The sequence below is a fragment of the Pteropus vampyrus genome, unplaced genomic scaffold (assembly GCF_000151845.1).
Source record: "Pteropus vampyrus isolate Shadow unplaced genomic scaffold, Pvam_2.0 Scaffold104, whole genome shotgun sequence".
In the NCBI taxonomy this organism is placed as follows: Eukaryota; Metazoa; Chordata; class Mammalia; order Chiroptera; family Pteropodidae; genus Pteropus; species Pteropus vampyrus.
The window spans coordinates 4,363,826-4,369,284 of record NW_011888885.1 but is presented as its reverse complement, the minus strand read 5'-3'; the positions used below and the strand labels follow the sequence as shown (position 1 = coordinate 4,369,284).

Here is a 5,459-nt window from a genome sequence, read left to right as displayed (position 1 = left end):
TGAAGATTGCCAGGAAACCAACAAAAGAAGCTGGATGAGAGACATGGAACAGATTCTCTCTCACAGGTTTCAGAAGGAGACAGCTCTGCTAACACCTTGATCTTAGATTTCTAGCCTCCAGAACTGTGAGACAATATGTTTCTGTTTAAGCCATCTAGTTTGTGGTGCTTTGGTTAAGGCAGCCCTAGAAAGCTAATACATTTTTCACTGTCTTTGAGCTTTTTTTAAACTCTGTGTCTTGTAGGTAATTGTTGATAAAAATGCAAAATATGGATATGATAATTGATTACCTGAGAAATAATTAATAAAATCCCAAGGGAAAAAATATAAAATAATTCTTGCCTGTAGATAGGCAAATTTTGTCTTGTCCACATAGAAGTTTCATTGGCTTCCTTCCCCTTGTGAAAAAAAACAGTTTTGTTTCTATTTGCACATTCATTTTAATAGTCTTCATCTTTAAATGTGTTTCTGCTTTGGTTTGTTTTTCAAACTGGGTGTAACATCTAGTTCCCCCATTTGATAACGAGTTAAATACAACCTTTAACATGTGTTTATTTTATTTCCGTAGGAGAGTCATGTTTTTACATTTTGGGGGCGGGGCAAGGGAAATTATCTTTTAACAGTTTCTTATTATCAATTAGTTCTTCTATGTGTTTATTTTGTACATGTCTTCGTTTACAATTTTTCTCTTTTCTGCTTTTGATGATAATATCTCAGTGGATCAGAGACAGACAGATCTATGCCATATTGAGAAAGAGTAGTCTGTGGGACACAATAGCTTATATAAAGTACTCGGAAGGCTGTCACTCAAAGGAGGGGCAGTCATTCTGTTTCCTTTAGCAGCTGTTAGTTATAGGGGGACAAGTTTTGGCTCTGAAGGAAGATGAACTTGCTAGTCATCAGATCTGTCCAAAGACAAAATGGGCTGCCTTGGGAAGTAGTGAGTTTCTGTGGTTGGGTTGTGCAAGGGGCTTTGGATGTCCTTGTGGTGGGATGTTATATCATGGTTTAAGGATAAAGAGATGGCTGGAAGTTTTATTCACGAGGATCAGTAATTCAGTATATAAAGACAGACATTAACATCCTCTCGCCCACCTCTTTCCTTGCTCCCATCTCTAGCTCTCTCTTGCCTTAGCTAACAAAATTCCAAATCCTTCTCCCTTCTTCTCTAGTCCTGTTTCCAGATTCTCAGTCATTCTGTCAATCTCCCCTTCAATCTTGAGGTGTCTCTTTTCAGGGAGAGGTCCCGTTTTTCTCTCCATTAGCTTAACTTCACCTGGCTGCCCGCCAGATGAAGGTAGGCTGGGACATTTAGAGTCTTCGTCCTCCGGGTCTGGACCTGGGAGCTTCTAGTACACAGGTTGTGTTTGACAAAGATGTCAAGATGTCACCGGTAAGTGGCTGAGAGACATCGTGGTTGGGGTGTTACTGCCTGTCACACTGTCTGGGGCTGCAATCTAGCAAAACTCAGAGGATATAATTAATGCCATACGCGTATTGTCTAATGGCATCATAAATCTGCCTGGGATGGCTTCTTATGGGTATTTTCTGACTCTCAGTGCTAAGCTTCATGAATTCCCATCACTGCTTTCCAGGCATGTCATCATTTTGCAGGTTATAATTTGCAAAACGAGAGAGACACCTATTAGCATGGAGCCAGTTAAGGTTACACCAGCGACTTCATTATATACCACACATCTTGCAGGTTTGTAATTATGCAGTTAAAAAAAAAATTGCCAAAGGCAGTCATTTGACATAGATATATAGTTCCAGTCTGCAAGAATTATTGATATAATTTTGTTTTGCCATCTTTTATTAAAAAACAGTAGATTAAAAAATTCAGTGAGCCTTGTGTACATGGAAAAGCCAATGTAGTTTCAATGCCTGAACTTTATAGGTGTAAGATTGTATCTTGGACCATAAAAAATATTAATTTGCTGCACTTGCTGCAAAGGAAGTAGAACCCTCTGTTCATTTATTTTTGGAGATCTTATTCTTCTAGGATGCTGGGGCTATATAGATTGTGTTGTAGACTCAAAAGGTAATGGTGAGATATGAACTTGACCAGGGGTAGACAGCTGGTTCTGAGTCCTCATTGGGGGCAAGAGTGAGATCCTGTTACCTAAATCCTGGCTCGTAAGCTTGAGTCAAGCAGTACAATGCTGCAGGACCTCAGATCACCATCGAATCAACCTGGAAGACAGGTAACCAGCAAGTCCACCGGCAGCAGACCACCTTTCCTCCTCAGGAAGATCTTTCACTTCACTTCCCCTGAGAAGACATACCTCACCAGCCAGGAGTCTGTGGCCACTGCCAGCCCAGCGGAGCTCAGTGACCAGTGGGGGAGTCTGCCGTTGAGTCTCGAGGGCCAAAATTCCCACCTCTCTCTTTCCTCTAACTCCTTCCTAGAAACTCACGTCTATCAAGTCCTAGTCTCTGGAGGTCCTCCCTTGATTTACAATTTATTTCATCATGGCTCATTACACCTCAGCTACAATTAGGAAAGTTGCGTGGAGGTTTCTTCTCTCAGGAGATGGGTGTATTAAGTCTTTTCATGTGACTCCTGGCTTATCCATCAACTCCAGCAAAATTGCTGGCTCAAAGGGTATTTACACTTGAAAACTCTTCTTTTTCTTTCTTTTTAAAATTAATGTGTAACTTCATAAGTTACGTATACCAAAAAGAATAATTTTCATCCCTTATGAAGACCTAAAAATAAAATATTATGTCTCTTTTTTTTTCCTCTTGCAATTTAAGCCTATATTTATCCCTTCAGGAACCATAATTCTGAAAAGCTCAGGGTAAATGGAATTCTCCTAAATGATGTCTTCTTTCACCACTAGAGTACATGATCATCTCTGAACTTAGATTTTAGCCTAATTTCTCTCTGATAGTCATTTAGCAAGAGCTCTTAATCTGCTCCCAGGTTTCACTGTCAAGTAGTTAACAATCTGCAAACCAGCTCTTAAATTTACTAAATACTTGAAATTTCTCATGTTAAAACATTTTAAAGCAAAGAAGTGTTCTCTAATGCAACAGTTCCTATCCAATTTCTATTTGATAAACTCAGATGTATGTTTCTCACATGCTCTTTAAGTGGATATGTAAACAACTGGGTGCCAGGAAACCTGGGTTTTAGGCCTGACTTTGCTGCTTACTTGAAATAGAATCAATATCTGCAGATATTTGACATATGTTTTGCTACTCTTGCTCCTTGTCTGTGGCAGACGTTACTAATAGATCAAGATAAGATTTCTAGCAGAGTGTAGAGACAGCCTCAGAATTCTTCTCAAGGTATCTCTCTAGGTGGCCCCTGCTAACTGATGAAGGTTACTAGAGATGAAAACTGTTTGCCACTCTAGGGCAAAGCAATTCTTTCCTGTCCAAAATTCTATTGTTGTTTATATGTGTAATCAATGTACATTGTGTTGGTTTTTGTTTTTGAAAAAGATAAAATAATAGAATAATACCATTTCCTTCCATCTGAAGAACTCAGAATTTCTAAGAGTCGCAATTCTGATAGGGTCTTTGTGGGATGTGCTGGAACCTCAGGAACTTGGATCCTAGGGAAGGGCAGAAAGTTAGGGCTGAATAAGACACTGCCTGAAGCAGTCTTCCAGCAGACCTGCTGACCCAGGGACTCGGTGGGAGACCCTCCTGTCTGCAACCCTGAAGATTCTGAAAGGACCTGATACTCAATTCCAACCCCTTCCAGCGACAGTCCACGAGCAGTCCTGCTGGTGCAGAGGGAGACTCTCCTGTCTGAGCCTCAGGAGGTTCTGAAAGGACCTAAAATCAGCTCTCACCCTTGCAGCCACAGTCAGGGAGCAGTCCAGCCTGCTCAGGAACCTGGTGGGAGACTTGCCCATCTGTGCCTCCAAAGCCAGGTCTGTATACTTCATTCATGACTGTGGACCCTGAAACAGCCCTGGTACATAGTTCCAGTCCCTCTCAGCCACAGTCCAGGGCTATTCCTGCCCACTCAGGGACCTGCTCAGTGACCTGGCAGGAGCCCTCCCAGGGATCTGGTGAGAGTCATACTTGTTCATGCACTTGGTAATAAGTGAATTGTCTGAGAACCCAACTGTGGACCCTGAAGTGGACCCTTATTCCGGAACTCCCCTACTGAGCAAGGTACTGGAGCCAGTGCCATCCACCCTAGACCAGGCAGGATTCATGCCTAGCTGAACATTTGGTAAAAAGCCTGCCAACTGCAGATCCCACTGAAGACCCAGCAACAGCCTCATAACTCGGACCCAGTGCAGCATGATGGTAATTCTAGAGCTAATCCCATCAGCCTGGGGAACCGACAGGAGGTCTTTACATGTCAAAACTACTCTGTAAAGACTGGAGAGGTGTTTGCTCCTTCAAACGCATGGACACCAAAACAAGGCTACATGGATCATGAAGAATCAGGACAATATGGCACCATCAAAGGCGACTAATAAAAAGGAAAACTCAGACATAAATCCGTGGATATACTATTAACTCATATTTGACAAAGAAGCCAAAATTATTCAATGGGAAAATAGTCTCTTCAATAGATGGTGTTTGGAAAACTGGATTTTGACATGCAAAAGAATAAAATTATACCTCTATCTTACTCCACTTCCAAAAATTGACTTGAAAGGGATTAGAGACTTAACATAACTGAAATTATATAACTCTTAGAAGAAAACACAGGGAAAAACTACTTGACATTGGTCTCAGCAATGATTTTTGAACTATGACACCAGAAGCACAAGCAACAAAAGCAACAACAAACAAGTGGGTTTATGTATATATAAAAAACTTTCGCACAGCAAAAGAAACAATCAGAAAAATTAAAAGGCAACTTATGGAATGAGAGAAAATATTTGCAATTCACCTATCCAAATATATCCAAAATATATATGGAACTCATACAACTCAATAGCAAAAAGCCAAATAATCCAATTAAAAATGGGCAAAAGAAAAAAATGGGTAAATGACCCAAAGAGACATTTTTCCAAAAAGATATACAAATGGCCAATTGACACATGAAAAGGTGCTCAACATCACTAACCATCAGAGAAATGCAAATCAAAACCTCATGCTTGTTAGGATGGCTATTATCAAAAAAGACAAGAGATAAGTGTTGGCAAAGATGTGGAGAAAGTGGAACCCTTGTGCACTGTTGGTGGGAATGTAAATGGGTGTAGCCGCTATGGATACCAATATGGAGGTTTCTCAAAAAATTAAAACTAAAACTATCATATGATCCACCAATTCCACTTCTGGGTATACAGCCAAAGGAAATGAAGTCACTAAATCAAGGAGATATCTGTGCCCCTATGTTTATTGCAGCATTATTTGCATAGCCAAGACATGGAAAAACTTAAGTGTTTGTTGATGGGTAAGTAGAAAAATAAAATGTAAAACACAAACACACAGGAATATCATTCATCTGTGAAAAATAAAGACATCCTACCATTTGCAAT

At 40.4% G+C, this 5,459-nt stretch overlaps 1 non-coding gene across 1 annotated transcript; it reads left to right on the top strand.

Annotated features, from left to right (window-relative positions):
• The first annotated feature begins 270 nt into the window (after positions 1-270).
• LOC111742980 lies at positions 271-372 on the top strand. Its single transcript, XR_002781542.1, has one exon. It is a non-coding gene; the product is annotated as a small nucleolar RNA SNORD20 (small nucleolar RNA).
• Positions 373-5,459: the final 5,087 nt, after the last annotated feature.